Raw genomic sequence first — 20,044 nt, 5'->3', positions numbered from 1 at the left:
TCAAAGAGACATCAAGCATTCAGTAACCCTGATATAAAAACAAACTCCAGCGAGGAAAGAGCTCCAGGCCAGAAACAGACTCTCATGCAATTATGCAAACACTAACTGTTGGTGTACCATTTCAGCTGTGTACTCCCTTACTACATAGGCGAAACAAAATAATGTATTCATAAAACGAAGTGCATCCGGATTACATTTATTCTACATGGAAAACAAGAGTTTTTTTAACGGTCGCAAATTAAACACTTAGTCTGAGAGTATGCGATTTCAAATGCATGAAATCTTACTTAAAATGTGTTACTGTGATGGTATCAAACCTCCAGACCTCAAGGGGGCGCTAGAGTTTCCTTTAAATGTTATTAAACCAGATGTTATCATTTAGGTAGCTAGATGTAAACTTGCTCAAAGATTTTCTTGGAATTGTTGCTCTGTACGACTGACTGAAAAACAAAACAAAAAGCAGTTTATGTTCATGTGTGTTATAGCTCCCCTTGTGGCAACACTTGAAATGTTTCGTTGTCATTGTTATCTAGAATTAAAACGGCTGAAATTTGAAATAAAACTAAGCTAAAAAATAAATGTAACTTAAAATACTTAAACTTTGTAATTTTATTTCAAGTTGAACGACTCAAGTAACTAAAACAGAAACAAAAATAAAGCAAAAAATATATTTAAAAAGACTGTATAATGAAATCACTAAAAGTAAACTAAAACTACAAAAAAGGGAAAAAATTATATGCTGTACGAAGGGGGGAAAAAGAACAAATTCAAAATACTATAATCGTACGTAACACAAAAAAAAACGTTTTTTTAACGCAATTTTTACGCAACACACAATATAGATCCCTATAAACTATTAAAATCTGAAATCAAATTAAAATTAGACGACACACAAACATTAGTTACAATTTTCAAGTTGAAATAATAAATATTGAATAAAACTAAAATTGAAATAAAAATAAAGCGCAATAAAAAACTTAATAGTGTAACAATTTAAACTAACTTAAGTTCATTCAAAATTAAGTATTATAATTGTTACTTAAACACTGGGACTATGTTATTTTATATTTTAAAACATCTGGATTCATATAATAGCATACTACTTTTACTATTTCCAAAGCACGAATGATCATACCTTGCATAGTACTCTCAGAGGGAGTGGTCTGTGTAGTGGGCGTGTCCTCTCGTTCTTCTGTCGGAGTGGGTGTGGCTTCAGAAACTGCCTTTGAAGAGGCAGTGGATTCCTTTAAAAGTGGTTCAGGGATTTCCTTGGCAGCGAGTGAAGGTGTTTCCTTGACGACAGGCATTGTTTCGACAGGGATCGCGGTGACAACAGGCGTTTCCTTGACAACAGTCTCCTGGGTAACCTGCTGAAGAGTTTTCTTGGCAAGAACAGGCACAGTCGCTGTGACGACAGAAGCAGGGGTTTCCATTACAAAAGGAGCGACTGTGTCCTTGTTGACAACAGCAGGGGTCACCATGACAACGGGAGGAATAGATTCCTTGACAACAGGAGCTGGCACTTCCTTAACTACTGAAACGGGAGACTCCGTGACAACCTGGGGATGGATTTCTTTGACAGTCCTATCAGGGATATCGGTGGTAACCGGCGGTGCTTCTTTAGTGACGTCTGGCTCGGCGATAGGACTGATGTCTCTGTGGGCGGAGCTAACCGGGACTCCGTTGAACAGCTGAAGCTCTTCAGGCTGCACTATTGGTGATTCCAGGGTGGGGAAAGGCAATGTTACATTAGTGGGTGTGGCTCCAGCACCGTTAGAGGCAGGTGATTCGAACACAGTGGGCGGGGTGTGGGAGTCATCTGCAGGTGCTGGGGGTGGAGCATCTACCATATCATATATCAGACTGGTAGGGGGTGGAGTCGGAGGAGCGTCGGGTATCGGGCTTTCGCCCGGAGGGATGGGAAACTCTGCTCTTGTTGTCATGGCAACTGCAGGTGTGGCATTGTCACCGTTGGGCTGTGTGCGTTTTATTACGCAAAAATAAAAAAGTATTTTTGAGTAATTTGAACCGACATGAAAGTAAAACAATAATTTTAGCTTTACACAAAAATGTAAACTTATTAATAAGTAATTAATATATATTTCCTGTAAATAATGTTGCTATAACATCTTCATTTTAGAGACATTTAGACTTTCAAAATAATAAAATGTAAAACAACTAGGGTGACTAATATTAGTAAAAAATAAAATAAAAAACAACAACAACAAAGGTCCTCAAATTATAGTGAATAATTAAACAGTCAGTAATAAAAACATTAAATACAATAAAACAGAAATAGTCTTCACTTTCAGAATTAACTTGTTAACGGTCACTCACATTTTTGAACATAGACTTGAAAGTACATGATCCAAACCATAATTTTTATAATTTGTGACTGAAACGTTTTGTAACTTGATTTTGATGTACCATTTTCATGGTAATCCAATGTTTGAATTAAAAATGGGTTTTAAAAAAGGATACATTTTGAGATTTTAAGTTTTCAAGTGATATATCATTTCTGATGATTTCTAAAGTGTGATAGAGAAAAAGACTTAGTTTTTTTTTTTTTTTTGACAAAGGTCAGAATTCCTGTTATGATGTAGGTTTTAGTTTTGCACTCTTGCCATAAATGAATCTATTACTTTCCTACATCATTTTTAACAAAAAAGATTGGTAAAATATCTATTTAGAAGTCTGTAATATAGTGAAGTTAACATAGGTGGTCCACCGAGGGGCCAGGTGACAGTTAACAGGTTAAACTTGCCTTGTTTATTATTTAAGCTATAAAAGTCTTTCAGTCATGAGCAGCGAGTTATTTTGTCTTTTGATATTTGATTAATATGAAGCACACAGTCTGCAGCAGGAATATTAGGCAGTTGTCACTTTAGGAGCTGCACGAATTCAATTCACTGTTACACGCATTTTCATTTTCAACTTTTTATGTTCATATATTACATAACAATTAGGATTTATGGGAATGATCACAGAGCTCTGCATTTTGTCACATTTTTGCATGTATTTGAACATTTCGTCGCAGCTTGTTCGTGTTCTGTTCCATCTCTGAGTACATGCACAGAAAGCATCCTGAGTAGTGATCGACCGATATTGATTTTTTTAACCGAACCGATTATTTGCATGTTTATGTGCTCGATAACCGATATGCGGAACCGATATTTATTAACTGTCATAAAGTAAATAAATCACTGCGTGTAAAAAAAAAAAACACTTCACTTTGGTTTTTCCTCTTTTCAATCATCTTTTTTTATGTGGAAAATTAGTCATTCATGTTAAATTTAATCTGTATATTACAATAAAAAAACATTTTATTTATAAAAAGCATCAACAGCAACAACAGTAGTATTAACGATAAGCAAAACATTTTTCAAATGGAAAAAATCAATAAAGGACAGGAGTCATATCAACTTCATTTTAAACTACTGTTTTATTAGGTTTATAAACTGTTTAATAGCTACAGAGTCTAGAATAATTTACTGGATTATGTTAATTCACTGAATAATATTCTCTGGAATATTGGAATATAACACACAAAACATCGTATTTTATTGCATTTCTCAAATGGAATGTTATATCAAAATTATTAATAATGTTTTGTCCTAGATTATTAACATGCACTCATTCATGGCTGTATAATTTAGCTCATAAAAGTTACGTCTTTATTGGGAGACGATATTAATGTATTATCTGCGTGACTTTGACTTCACGAAACTAAAGATGAGCATAGAAATCAGATAGAGAATTAAATTCAGTGCTTTTATTTCCAATATGCACTCATTTAGGCTGCATATTAATTCAGGCAAAGTAACATCTTTATTGGGACAGGACTGGATGGATTATTTAACATGACTCTGTGAGTGGGTCTCTATTTCTTAGAGCCAAGCTGCATAAACTAGCCTAGTTTTATCAGGGATTTATGTAATGCAGCGGTTCTCAATTCCAGTCCTGATGCCCCCTAGCTCTGCATATTTTGCACGTTGCATATTTGCATTTTGCATATTTTAATACACCTGATTCAGATAGCCAGCTTGTTAGAAGTAAGCTCTGTGCATGAACTATTGCCATTGACATGCTTCTCACTTCCTGAGCAGGGGTAAATCTGTTGAAGTTTGCTTCACTTCTAAACATTCACTCATGGATTTGCGCTGTGAAACGTCTTCAACACACGGACATCATATACCTCTGTAAATAAATACAATTTAAACTTGCGTCTTGCACACTTCAGTGCACTTTGAATGGAACATATACGTTACTTCAGAATCATGGTGAAATATCCTGTTATGTCCCCTTCACAGGGCACTTACTTTCAAGTAGAATAAAAGTCTGAAGCGATAAGAGAACAAATGTACAAAATGTGCAGAGCAGGGGGGCGCAAAGACTGGAATCGAAAACCACTGATGTAATGCTTTTAATTTGTGCTTAAAAGGCTTTTATGTTAAATAAAGTTTACTAACTACAGCAAATTATGTACCTGCACGCTGTTGTTGTCGTCTAGTCTCAGATGCACTGCATTGGCGATCTTACGCACAATTCTCAAAACCCCCACAAGATGGCAGCATTTATTGGTGAATCCGATATTATAAAACCGATATCCGATTATGATAAAATGCTTAAACATCGTTTACTAACTACAGCAAATTATGTACCTGCACACTGTTGTTGTTGTCTCGTCTCAGATGCACTGCATTGGCGATCCTGCGCGCAATTCTCAAAACACCCACAAGATGGCAGCATTTATTGGTGAATCCGATATTATAAAACCGATATCCGATTATGATAAAATGCTTAAACATCGTTTACTAACTACAGCAAATTATGTACCTGCACACTGTTGTTGTTGTCTCGTCTCAGATGCACTGCATTGGCGATCCTGCACGCAATTCTCAAAACACCCACAAGATGGCAGCGTTTATTGGTGAATCCGATATTATAAAACCGGTATCAGATTATGATAAAATGCTTAAATATCGGGGAAAATATCAGTAAACCGATATATCGGTCGAACTCTAATGCTGAGGAACAGCCCTAGTGCTCTTTAACACTTTTAAAATATGAAAAAAATCTAATAAACTTTAATCAATCAAGCACGTCCCATTTTGCGAAAGTCATGTTACATGATTTTACTGTTTGCATGTGAAGTTGGGCTTTTATGGAGGAGCAAAAGTGCACTGCTGGAAAAAAACGGAATGGGACGCAATAATCATTTTATTTTTATTATTTTATTTTCTTAATCATTGAAGGGCGAAATCGAATTTAGATTAAATGCACAGCTCTAAAAGAAATTATGACAAAATGTTCATTTTTAGTTTATGCAGAAATTTATTATTTTTAAGTAATTTGGACATGAGAGTAAATAAAATGTTTATTGTTAGTTTATGCAAAAAAAAAATCTAATTAAATCAAAATAATAAAAAAATCAAGTCATTTGGACCAACACGACAAAACACAAATTTTTTGTTTTCTAAAAAATTATAAATTATATATGTGGTCAGATGTGAGAGTGAGTGAATAATGACTAAACTTGCATTTTAGTTTATGCAAAAAAATGAATAAAAAATCCTTAAGTCATTTGGAACAACAGGAGTACATGACAAAACATACATTTTTAGTTAATGCAAAAATTAAAATGATTGGTAAATTATTAAAAACAACATTAGAGTGAGTAAACAAAACACTCATTTTTACCTTATGCTAAATTGGAAATTATTTATAAATAAATTGGACTGACATGAGAGTGACCAAATAAAATGTTTATTGTTAGTTCACAAAAAAATAAATAAAAAATAAATAATTAAGTCATTTGGACCATTATGAGTACATGACAAAACTTTTTAACTTATGCAAAAATGGAAATAATTTATAAGTCATTTGGACTGATATGAGTGAGTAAATTATGACAAAACTAGCATTTTAGTTTATGCAAAAATTAATTGTCATTCTACTGACATGAGAGTGAGTAAATAAGTTTATTGCAAGTTTATGCAAAAAATTGTAAGTCATTTGGTCTGATGCGAGAGGGAGTAAATAATGACTAGCTAAACATTCATTTTCAGTTATGCAAAAATGCCAATAAGTCATTGTGACTGACGTGAGTGTTGAGGTGTTCAGGTGTGTGTTCATCACCTGTGGAGGTGAGGAGCCGCTGCACCCTCCAAACATGATCTCTTCTGTGATGTCACGACCTCCCTGATTAGGGTCTCTGATCCTGATCTACACAGAAACATTCAGCACACGTAAGAGAAGGAATGAGAACATGGCTGAGAGAGAGAGAGAGAGAGAGAGAGACATTAACATGCAACACATGAAAAGACTAAAGCACGAATAAGTCACGATATAAACAACAGAAAAACAACAGTGTGAGAGTGATTTAACCCAAGAAGCATTTCTCAGTAATGTGAGAGACAAAATATGCTACGAATGTCTCTGACACACACACACACACACACACACACACAGTCAAGCACCTTATAAAGAAGCAAATGCACAAGAGCAAAAGCAGCCTAGAAACTTTCCTCGTACAAACTCAAAACTGACCGTTACTCCAACTTATCTGCACTTAACGCAATGAATTATACCTCAACTCACTAGCTTTCTGAGACAAACACACACACACACACACATGCATGAGGCAGCACATTCCCTACCTTCCTCCCCTCGGACAGAGAGGTTGAGTTATGCTAGGCCCGGCTCATCCTGGGGCTGGAGTTTAAACCCAGCCTAACTCGGACACATTAAAGTGGGCAGCAGATTCAGACAAAGCCTGGGCCGAGGTGGGCCTCAAACTCTCTCTCACAGGAGAGAAGGAGAAATCTAGTGAGAGAGAGAGTTTGGGCTTGCGAAATGAGTGTACAGGAATGTGGAACGCCCACCACACCAGAGAGAGAGAGAGAGAGAGAGAGAGAGAGAGAGAGAGAGAGAGAGAGAGAGAGAGAGAGAGAGAGAGAGAGGGAGGGAGGGAGAGAGAGAGAGAGAGGGAGGGAGGGAGGGAGGGAGGGGGTGGAGACTAAGAGCCACGTGGAGCGACAGAACTGAACCGAATGACTCTACTGAGACACTGACTAAGAGTTAGGGACTTTTTATTCAACATACAAGTAACCCTAAAGACATCTGTTAAGACAAAAAATACAACGCATCACTGTTTCCATGAAAATATAAACCGTTTTCAATACTGATAATAATCTGAATGTTTCTTGAGCAGTAAATCAGCATATTAGAATGATTTCTGAAGATCATGTGACACTGAAAATACAGCTGTACATCACAGAAATAAATTACACTTTAACAGATATTCACATAGAAAACAGCTGTTATTGATTCTAATAATATTTCACTGCTTTTACTGTTTTTAATCAAATAAATGCAGCTTTGATAAATGCAGAAGAGACTTGCTACAAATTTTTAACTAATTTACTAGCCAATAATAAAATAAAATAGAAATAAAACCAAATTCTTTTCTAAAGCATTTATATTATTAAATACAAATAAAGCTCATCGTAAAATAATTTTTGTTTAGATTAAGTAATTCATTTAATATTTGGATTTTATTTCAGATTTATTTAAATTAACAATGTTTTTAATAGTTTTAGTTTTATGTAATAACCCTGGTTGAGGTCAGCGTTGGGTCAGTTACACATACATCTAATTAATTACTAGATACTAATTACATCTGCAACAGTGAAATTAGATTACTGTACTGATTACGCTCTTTAGAAAGTACTGAATTACTAATTATTTTCCACAGTAAATCCCACATCAAGCTCAACCAGTTGAATACAAGAAATGACATGAAAACACACGTTTAATTCTTTTAAATAAATAATAGAAAATTGCATAAATTATTTTCATCTATTTCTATTCTTACTATTTGTTTTCTATTTATTTATTATAAAAATGACCCTTTAACACTAGCATTTTCTATATCTAATTTTTTACTGTTTTATTTTTTATTAATAAAATTCTAAGAATTGCACTCTCTCTATTGTATTTCTATTCTTACTTTTTCTTATACAAATGACCCTCTAACACCAGAATTTTTTATCATATTTCTATTCTTACTATGTTTTCTTTTTATTAATTATAAAATGACATACTAAAACTCGCATTTTCTATTCTATTGCGTTTTACGTTTTATTTTTTTATAATAAAGAAAAATACCCTCTCTAACACAAGCATTTCTATTCTATTTCTATTCTTTTAACTTGTAATATTTTTATTAGTAAATACCTTGTAACAGCTGCACTCTATTTCTACTACTCATTTTTTCACATTTATTACATAAATGGCCCTCTAACACAATCATTTCTATTCTATTTCTATTCTTACTACTTGTTTTCTTTTTATTTATAAAAAATGACCATCTAAAACTAGCATTTTCTATTCTATTTTTATTCTTTTGACTTGTTTTATTTTTATTAAAGAAGAAGACCATCTACCACTTGCACTCTATTCTATTTCTATTCTTACTACTTGTTTTCTTTTTATTTATAAAAAATGACCATCTAAAACTAGCATTTTCTATTCTATTTTTATTCTTTTGACTTGTTTTATTTTTATTAAAAGGAAAAAAGAAAACACCTTCTAACACTTGCACTCTATTCTATTTCTATTCTTACTACTTGTTTTCTTTTTATTTATTATAAAAAATTACCCTCTAACACAAGCATTTTCAATTATATTTTTATTCTTTTGACTTGTTTTATTTTTATTAAAGAAAAAGACCATCTACCACTTGCACTCTATTCTATTTCTATTCTTACTACTTGTTTTCTTTTTATTTATTATAAAAATTACCCTCTAACACAAGCATTTTCAATTCTATTTTTATTCTTTTGACTTGTTTTATTTTTATTAAAAGGAAAAAAGAAAACACCTTCTAACACTTGCACTCTATTCTATTTCTATTCTTACTACAGGTTTTCTTTACATTTATTATAAAAATGACCCTCTAACACTTGCACTCTATTATATTTATATTCTTACTACTTGTTTTCTTTTTATTTATTAAAAAATCCCCTCCAACACAAACATTTTCCATTCTATTTTTATTCTTTGGACATGTTTTATTTTTATTAAAGAAAAAGACTATCTACCACTTGCAATCTATTCTATTTCTTCAAATTCTATTCTATTTCCAATTTATTAAAAAAAGAAAAACCCTCTTACACCTTCACGCTCTATTCTATTTCTATTCTTATGACTTGTTTTATTTTTATAAAAAAAGAAAGATAAATATCCCTCTTACTCTTGCGCACTCTATTCTATTTCTATTTTTACTACTTGTTTTTTTTTAAAACTACCCTCTAACACTAGAATTCTCTTTTTGATTTCTATTCCGTTTTTTTATTTATGTATATGGTAACATTAAAAACATACATGTTACACTTTGATGTTAAATCCACTAAATGTTTTAGTCTATACAGCAGTTTATGCAGGGGCAACTGTAATTAAATGAAATAAAAACAAGGATTAATCCCTTACCTTAGTATTTCAAGGCAAAATAATTACATTACAGTAATTAATGCATTACACCCAATCATGGTTGCAGTTCTCTCTCTCTCTCTTCTCCCTCCTCTTTCTCAGTTTCTATTCCTCTGAAATGAAACCTCGTTGAGGCTCAGAGCAAGACTCGAGGACTCAAAGTCCACCGGTCCAGCAACCTGATAACAGCACAAACCCACGCTCAACACATCACACACTCAAAAACATTCAACTACTCAGAGTTGCTGATTATAAGTACAGAAATAATGTAGCTTCAATTTCTCGATTACATCCATTGCAGAGGTTTATGGGAGTGGACATCACTGCAGATCTATGATTGGTAGATAATTCTCCAAAGGATCATGGGTAATGCAGTCCTTTACTAGAAACTGCACCTTTAAATGTAAAAATAGTGGCTGTAGTAACATGATTTATTCAAACATACACTGCATAATGACAACAACAGTTTAAGTAAACATTTTATGAATATTTAATCGGTCAATGAGTTTGGCACTCATTGCCACTATTTTGGTAGAAACTTAAATTTCATTTTACGAATATTCCTGGTTGCTGATATTTCAGTGCATTACTAGGACAAACCAAACCAAACGATAATAAAATGCATCAAAAACACAAAAAGCCACCATCAAAACACAGTCATAGAAAACTAATTGTCAAAATGTAAAGCAGAAACATTCAGGCGAAGAAAGAAAGAAAGAAAGAAAGAAAGAAAGACAAATTACATAAAAGACAGAAATAAATACAATTAATTAAACATTAGAAAGAAAATTAAATAAGAAAACAAAAATGTATTAAAATAAATATAGAAAGAAAAATAATAAAAATAAAAGGAAGACAGATCAATACAATAAAAAAGAACGAAAAGAGAAAGTAAAAAAAGACAAAGTAAATAAAAGAAAGAAATTAAATATAGAAAGAAAAATAAAATACATAATATAAATATTACAAAGAAAGAAATTAAATTAAATGTAAGAAAGAAAAAAAGATAAATAAAGTAAAAATAAACAAAAAAGGACAAAAAAGACAAATTAAAGAAAGATTTTAAATGTAGAAAGGAAAATAAAATAAGAAAGCAAATCAAAAATGAAAAATTTAAGAAATGTTAATTAATATAAGAAAAATAAATAAAGGAAAAAATAAAGGAAGGAAGAAAGCAAGAAAAAATAAAGTAAAAACAAAGAAAGAAAGGAAAATAAAGACAGAAACAAGAGAATCAAAAACTGCAAACGGTAAAGAAACAGGAAAGATGTTCATAATAAACCTGTATTTGTTGCATATCCATGTCTTAAATTAATTCTGCACATCGGCCAGTCATTTTAAAGCCTTGATTTGTTCAGTTTGCGGCAATTAAAGCAGCATGAAATTTACAAATTAATCTGGATAGATGCCATGAGGCTCACTAGAGCACATTATTCTTAATTCAGAAATAAATTGCTGATAAAAACAAGTCAAAATAACAACCACGACAGCTCAATTTCTGGAACAGTGAAAGATGCACGACAAATGTGCATTAGATAAAGAAATATTTTGAGTAAAGGCCACAGAAAACCCTAAAGCTTCAGACGCAGAAAACGGAGGGATGCTTTACCTGCTTGCGTTCCCGTTTGGGCGGAGCTTGCTGCTGTTGTTGAGGGGGCGGGGCCTGTTGCTGCTGAGGGGCGGGGTTCATGATGACAGTCGGCGGGGCAACAGGGGGTGTGAATTGGGGCTGGGTGGTGTAATACGCCCCAGCTGGAACCAAAAATGGTACAAGTGCCTCAGACTTTTCAAAACGACAAGCTCCAATCTGTGCAATAAATCGGTAATCATTAAATTCAGATTCACACTTTCAAGACTCCGGGGTCAAATCTCAGAAACCGCTGAACTATCAGTGATTCTAAGTAGAGCCCGACCGATATGGGCTTTTTTTTTTTTAGGGCCGATACCGATATTAGAGAGTTAAAAAAAATTAAAGGCCGATATCGATATATATTGTGTTTCAATGGTTTTCCATAGACTTGAGCTTTAAAGCGTTTCATCTAGGTCGCCAGTATCAAACAATGTAGCGCACTTTGCTGGACAGACTGAGTAATTACACCATTACAAGCATTTTATCTGCATTATATGTTATTTAAAATAAAGGTTCATTTCTGTGGCATATTCACCCATACCGATATATCGGCGACAGGCTAATATCGGCCGATAATATCGGCAAAACGCAGTCCACAGCCGTTTTAATGCCCTTAAATTGACAGTTCAACCAAAAAATTAAGACTCTGGGAATATATCTTACTTTCTTGTCATTCCAAATCCAATGCTGTTAAATGCGGAAACACGGCATTCATTGCAGGTCTTCTAAAGACATATGATGCTTTGGGTAACGAATGTCAAAATGTAAGTCGATAATCGCTGCTTATGTTGACCTTTATTAACTCCTCGTGATGTTTAATCTGAGCTGTATTTCAGAGGTTTTTGTCCTTTACAGAGCTTGAGTGGTTACTAGTGTTGCTTTTGTTCATTAAAACCTTAAAACTAAAGCTATTCAAAATTGTTTTTAAAGCTGAATAAACAATTTACAAAAGATTAAAAACTAAAATAAAAAATGTTGCCTTGGCAACTAACACATAAATTAAGTTGAAATACTAAAAGTACTAATACAGAAACAATAAAAAAATGCTAAAAAGGAATAATTAAAATAATTAAAATTAAGTATATAAAATACATAATAAAACGAATTAATTACTTTATACTGTTGGCCTTGTGTGCATTAGTTAAGTTAAAACTTGATTTGTTTGGCAAATAAAAAAAAAAAAAATTTTTTTAAACATTAATAAATCCTACAATAGAATATAAAAAATACTTATATATTTTTAAATTAATTAGATTTTTTATTTTATTTACTGGGCACATTTGTTACATTTTAATCTATTATAATTTTTATTATTTATTATTATTTTATAAACATTACTGTGTATGCAAGACAAAACTTTTTTTCTATTGTGCATATTTATTACATTTTAATCTAATGTATTTTATGATATATCATAGTTTTTTTAACATGACTATCATATTACTACTGTAAAAAGTTGAAAGTAGTACTTTATTTACATTTATTAGGTTTTTATTTTAATTATTGTGCACATTTATTCTATTTTAATCTATTGCATGTTATATTATTGATTAGTATTTAATTAACATTACTGTCATGTAACTTTTAAATTGTCTGAAAGAATTCTGTTGGTGTATGCAAGACAAAAATGTTTTATTTTATTTATTGTGCATATTTATTCCCTTTTAATCTATTGTATTTTATTATGTGTTACGGATTATTATTTTAATTTACTTTCACGTAAGTAATGTCATGTACTTTAAAATTCTGCCACTGTATTTTCTTTCAGTTTGCAACATTAAAATGTCAAAAGCAGTACTTTACTAAAACAAAATGTTGAAAAACTCCCTCAAACTCCTCTTACCTGGTCATATGTCCGCTTTTAACAGCTCTAATTGGTTGTTTTTTCCTCTAGTCACTCTATATCTGTCAAGCCAACCCAACTCACATTACTGAGGGAGTGCTGTTGACCCGAGACTAAATATAGTCAAAGCCCGAGACAGAGACAGAGGCACTGGTGAAGGAGAGAAATATCAGTCACGTACCCCCCGAAGAGCTTCTGCCGGACGCTCTGTTGCCCATGATGCCCTCTCTGAGCGTCTGCCTCGACACGTTAACCTCTCGGAGTCTGTGCTGAACTCAAACTGACCTGCAGTGTGTGCGTGAGAGCGAGCCAGCGAGCTGATCCACTGAAAGCAAGGGGGTCGGTGGTAGAAATCACTCAGCTGACAAAAATAACCATCGGCTCCTAAGCAGACTCATCAGCTCACACGTTACTGTCCCTTTAACACTTCCATATTTAAATGAGCTTTAACTACTGAATAAGTGAGTGATGCAGAAATGTGGGCGGTCTTATGTTAATGAGATGTCATAACCATTACGGTTTCGGAATACTGGGCATCCTCTAGCACATTTTGTCAGGTTGTGCTCACTTTTGGTAGATACACACACACACACACACACACATGGATTTACTGCTTCCTGTCTCTATACGTACCGTAATCAGCCGGGCTTGTGCTGGGATAGAAACCAGGAGATCCGGCCTCCTGATACTGCTGAGGGGTCACGTATGAGGGACGGTACTGAGAGAGAGAGAGTGAGAGAGTGAGTGAGAGAGTGAGTGTGTGAGTGAGTGAGAGCGAGAGAGAGAGAGAGAGACAGAGCAAGAGCGAGTGAGGGTGAGAGAGAGAGACAGAGAGTGAGACAGTGAGAGCAAGAGTGTGAGAGTGAGACAGTGAGAGAGTGAGACATTGAGAGAGAGAGAGTGAGAGAGAGACAGTGAGAGAGAGAGAGTGAGTGAGTGAGTGAGTGAGTGTGTGAGTGAGAGCGAGAGCGAGAGAGAGAGACGTGAGAGCGAGTGAAGGTGAGAGAGAGAGAGAGAGAGAGTGAGAGAGAGACAGTGAGAGCGAAAGAGAGTGTGAGAGTGCGACAGTGAGAGAGTGAGACAGTGAGAGAGAGAGAGAGTGAGAGAGTGAGAGAGAGAGAGAGAGTGAGAGTGCGACAGTGAGAGAGTGAGACAGTGAGAGAGAGAGAGAGTGAGAGAGAGAGAGAGTGAGAGTGCGACAGTGAGAGAGTGAGACAGTGAGAGAGCGAGAGAGTGAGAGAGTGAGAGAGAGAGAGTGAGAGTGCGACAGTGAGAGAGTGAGACAGTGAGAGAGCGAGAGAGAGAGTGCAAGAGTGAAAGAGAGAGAGATTTTATTTTATTTTATTTTTCTCATGGATATATATATATGTATTTTTGTTTTGTTTGTTTCTATTCTGCCATGTACAATTGCTTTAGCAATATGTACCTTGGTATGTCATGCCAATAAAGCAATATGAATTGAATTGAATTGAATTGAGAGAGTGAGAGAGAGAGAGAGAGAGAGAGAGAGAGAGAGAGAGAGAGAGACTCATCAAAACACAAGAGAGATTCAAAATCATTTATTACAAAAAACATTGTCCAGTCATTCAACACACTGTAAAAATAAAATCAGAACAGACAAGACACAAGAGAGAGAGAGTGAGTGTGTGTTCATCACTGTTTCTGTCACGACTCTGTTCCTCTTTCAGCTTGAACTGATGGTAAAACTAATGACATTATTAACTGTCTTTTCAGGGACTTTGTAGAAAACGAGGCGTTTGAGAGAGGCGGGGCATAGAGGGCCTACAATAATGTACAGTATTTTATGAACATTAAAGCATGTCAACATATTCTGTTACACCACATACACAAAATAATGAGCTTTAACAAGCATCATTTGACCCCTTTAAACTTATTATAAGCAAGCATTTTTCATTCAATTTAAATGTTTACACAAAAATAACTAAAACTGTCAAATATACTACTATAAATAAACTATAAAAGCGTATAAAAATGAAAAAATAAGACAAAAAAACAACAACAAAAAACTTTAAAAAGAGAAATATGAAAATTAGAATATATTAAAATAAAAATAAAAACCTATTTTAGTAAAAAACTAAATTATTTTAGTATCACTGATGTACTTTCAGTAGTAAATAAGGTTTATTACCATTATTTTTATTTAAATTTTGTTTTGGTTTTTGTCATTTGTATTTCAGTTTTAGTTTTAAATTTACATTTATTTAGTTTTAGCTATTTTACTTAATAAAATGATGAAAAAAAAATCCTTGGTAACTAGCTGGAATAGAAGTTTTTAATTTATTTTATTTCAGTAAACCTTTATTTTATTTAAATTTTCACAATTTCATATATAATATAATCAATATTATAATCAATAACAATGATACAAATTACATAAAAACATACTTTATTATATTTCTTCCTAACATAACTAACTGTAATTAGCTGCATTGTATTGGCTTGAAGGATAACGATGGGATTCGTTATGCAACACATAAATAACAGAAAAATATTAGAAAAAAGAAAAAAACCCTTATATTTAATTAATAATAGAGATATTTCTGCTCTTACCTGGCCAGATATATAGTAAGCTGAGCGTTGTGAATTGGGGAAGCTGATTGGTTGCTGGGGAATCATCATCATCTGGGAGGGGCCTGTCTGGAACACATGAGGGGGGCGGGCTCCAAGCGGAGGGGGGATGGGCCGAGGGGCGGAGCTTGACGGGACACGCCCAGAATTAGCAGGTAAAGCGGGTTGAGGGGGAAAATAGGGCTGAATAGAGAGAAAAACACAGACACTCAACTTTTTATTTAGGAATATAGATATCAACATCAACTAAAATATGATATCCTTCCAAATCAAAAAAAGAGGAGCGAGAGAGAGAGAGAGATGAAGAGTGTGTTACCAGCCGGAGGAACAGAGCAGCATGTAAACCCAGAGACAACACAAGAGCTGGAAATATACTCTATAATTACAGATTTTTTTTCTTTCTCTTTTAATGTTTTTTTTTATTATTATTTAATTTTATTAACTATCATACTTTTCTTTATTTTTATTTTTTAACTATTTAAAAAGGTACTTTTCTTTTTTGTAATTATTTAACAATATAATTTATTTGTTAAATTTTATTTTACTAGTTTCTTTCAGTTTTTATTCTTTTCTAACTATTTAAATGTAACAATATAATTTTTTTTAATTATTGTATTTTTTCACCATAACAATATCATTTATTTTTTAATTATTCTTATTTTTTTAAATCTCACTCTTTATTTCAGTTTTCTTTTTTATTATTTTTCTGTCTTCTTAAATATTTTATTTTATTCGCTCATTTCCTTGGTTTTAATTCTTTTTTTAAATTATTAAAATATTATTTTGTATTATTTTAATAATTAATTTTATTATTTTTTCTATCTTTAAATTTACTTAATTTCTTCATTTAATGTTATTTATTTTATTATCTTAATTCTCCTTAGTTACATTTTTCTTTTTAATAATTTGTTTTTCTTTTTTAATTGTTTCAGTTTATTATCATACTTTTTGTATCCTTTATTTAAATGTATATTTTTCATCTTTCCTTTATAATCATTTAATTTTACTTATTTTATTGTTTGAAATTATTTAATTTTATTATCTTTTTCAATTATTTAAATATTTTTTCTAAACAAATACAATAGTTTAATAGTATTTTATTTTGAGTACTTATACAAACCTCAGGGAGACTTCAAGTAAATATTTTAGCTCACAGATTCTGTGCATTATGAGATACCTTATTGTTTTATATCATTATTAAATGTGACATAAGCTGGCTGGTTTGGCTCTTTATGGGAGATCCTGAAATGCCTATGGAAGAGATGAAGGGGCCAGTAACCCAACAGGAAGTGATGCGTGTTTGGGGTGCTGTACCTGTCGGGGTTGTGCTGCGGGGTTCATCTGCGGTGGAGGGGAGCTGAACACAACCGGAGGAAGAGGAGAAGGAGCAAAACTGGGCTAAAGAGACACACACGAGTGACCCAGAGCCGGCTTCTGTGCTGAAGTCTGTCATTAAACTAAACTAAATGTGTCAGGAAAACAGACAGCAACTTATATATAGAAAATGAAAATAACTGTGTGAAAGCGTGATGTGAGTTACCTGGGACAGACCCGGGGAGGGCGAGGGGAGCGGGGCGGAGGGGGTCCAGACAGAGGCTGAGGAGCCTTATTCATTTCACCCGGAGCGTCTGCATCGAGACGCAGCACTTTCTGACAAAACCTGAACCAGAGAGAGACACACATCACTCATGAGACTTAATTACTGAGTGTAAACGATTAATGCACATGTCAGAAGATCTGAGTCATGCTAGATCATCAGACAGCATTTGTTAAAGTTCAAATGTGTCATTTTTTTATATTAATCATCAAAAATTTTATTTCATTTTTTTTGGAAAAGGTTTAGACTAAAATAAATATTGAAAATGTATTTTTTGTTGTAGTTGTTGAGTATCATATTTGACAACATCAGACTTTTATGGTTCATACAAAAGGTTTTAAAAACTAAAAACACACACAAACATTATATATATATATATAAATGCAGCAAAACTGTAATAAATCATCATATTATTCTGATTTCTGAAGATCATGTGACAATGAAGACTGGAGGAATGATGCTGAAAATACAGCGGAGCATCACAGAAATAAATTACACTTTAACACAGATTCACACAGAAAAAAAGGTGTTTTATATTCTAATAATATTTTACAATTTTACTGTTTTTCCCCCCTGTATTTCTGCTCAAATAAATGTAGCCCACGCGCACACACACACACATTCATTTTTATACAGTCTATGGTATTATTACCGCTTCAAACATCAGCTACGCATTTACGCGAACGAGCACGCACGCAAACACTCGTGCACGCATTTATATTAAATTGCGAATCTGACACAAGAAACACAACGCTGCTCTTTACCGCTTCTCGTTTTCTGTCTCTCGGTGTGCTTCAATCTCCGGTGACGCGAGACGTGCAGAGCGTTACCATGTTCGCCCGCGTGCGCGCCCGCCGGGAACCAAAGCACGTTGGTCACGCGCGCAGGCGCAGGTGAGGGCACGCTCCCCGGCACACGTCATCGTGATCCAACAGCGGATTAATTGAACATTAATTAACCAGAAACATAAATAAACATATCTATTAACACATTAACACACGAACGCGGCAGATGTGGCGTCATCTCATGAATAATTACGCGACTTCGAGCAATCACGAATAATTAGGGGCGGAGCTCAAACACCTTTGACACAAATGTGTGCGATTTAGACATTAAAAACACTGACAACAGAAATGGCAAAAGTCAAAATATAAAAATTATAACATTTCTACTATTGTGAAAATAAATAAATGAAAAATAAATGTATTTTATTTCAGCTAGCTGCTAAGGCGACCTTTCTCATTTTCATTAACTAAAATCTAGAACTGAAAAACTTTTAACAATTTAACATTTTACTAAAATAGCTAAAACTGAAATAAATGGAATAAAAACTAAACACATTCAAATATAAATAAAGATGACAAAAACAAAACAATAAGACAAATAAAATAAAAGTTACATTTTGTGCGTTTTATTTTGCACTGATACAATTAATCCGTTGAGTGTAACTTAATTTACTACAATAATTAAAACTAAAATAAAATACAATACAATTTTAGACATTGACAAATAAATAAAAATAAGTAAAAAAACTATAAAAAAGCTCAACTAACATTAAAAATGATCATGAACAAAGCTACAAACTAAAACACTAAATTAAATTAAAACAAATTATATTTTGAATAAATATAAAGTTTTTGTACATTTTATTTTGCGTGCAGCTGATGTAACTTCCACTACATTTAACTTAATTTACAAAAAAAAAAAAAAAAAAAAAACTAAATACATAAAAATGTATAATAATAAAATAGAAATGACAAAAATAAAATTAAGTGACCAAAACTTTAACTAAAATTATAATTTTAAAGTCCAACTGGTCTCGAATATTAATTAAAAAATATAATATCATCTCAATGCTGTGAAACCACATCAATAACAGAGAGCTGACTAAAGCAAATAAACTGATGCTGACTAATTAAAATAATTATGATGATTACAATGTTTTGATCTGGTGGTTTCAATGAATCTTACACACACACACGTTTCTTACCGGACAGAAGTTTATCGTACAGCTCCGGTACAGGTCCGGTTGAATGACACCGGGCCGAAAAAAATAGAGAAAAAGATACAGACCACCCGTCTTGACCGGACGGAACGTTTTCCGGCGGAAACCGGCGACTCGGGAACTTCCGGGATCGATGACATTAGGGAATCCCGACCACGTGACAGCGGCCGCAGCGTGAGGGCGGAGCGTGACTCATGAATAATTAATTATCTGTTGTGAAACAAGTTAAGCTAATTAATATTCATGAACACAGCTTTCGCCTTGGAATTCAGCTGAAATGTCAGCGAGCAACGTCATCATAGCATCATTAATATTGAGAATTCATAAATTCAGATTGGTCGAGGCTCACAGAGGCGTGGCCTTCTCTTACAGCACCACCTGGTGACCAACTTTAGCGAACTTTTGCTCATTCGTTCAATTACTTTAAATCTTGCTTTATTATCCTTTTCCTAATTTTTTTACTTTATGACAACATCTGTAAAAACAGTTTTAGTATTTTTATTCAACTTCTAATGTGAAAATACAAAGCTGATTTTTTTGCCACTATATATATTCATTTTGAACATTGTATTTTGTCCATTTTATGATATAATTATATAATGTTGTATACTTTTGATATGATATTTTGTTAACTTTGCCACTGATATTATTTTAATTGTTAAAACTACAATTTTGACTTAATTCTGAACAATTTCTCATTAATTGGCACACATTAAAAATAAAATTCAAATGGAAAATACATATCTTTTTTATTAATCAAGTAACAGAAAGAGTATTTTAAATATAACAAAATAAATATATTTACTTTAAATATTATTTATTATTAAAACGATTTATAGGAAATCAAGTTTATTTTATGACTTGAGAAAATTGATTAGTATTTTTCAT

At 33.1% G+C, this 20,044-nt stretch overlaps 1 pseudogene; it reads right to left on the bottom strand.

Moving 5' to 3' along the window:
• Positions 1-16,952, bottom strand: part of LOC113058812 (eukaryotic translation initiation factor 4 gamma 1-like) — a 35,479-nt pseudogene extending 18,527 nt beyond the window's left edge.
• Positions 16,953-20,044: the final 3,092 nt, after the last annotated feature.

Source organism: Carassius auratus, chromosome 40 (genome assembly GCF_003368295.1).
Source record: "Carassius auratus strain Wakin chromosome 40, ASM336829v1, whole genome shotgun sequence".
NCBI classification, from domain to species: domain Eukaryota; kingdom Metazoa; phylum Chordata; class Actinopteri; order Cypriniformes; family Cyprinidae; genus Carassius; species Carassius auratus.
Note: the sequence above shows the minus strand (reverse complement) of the source record. Positions and strands in the feature narration are given on the sequence as shown.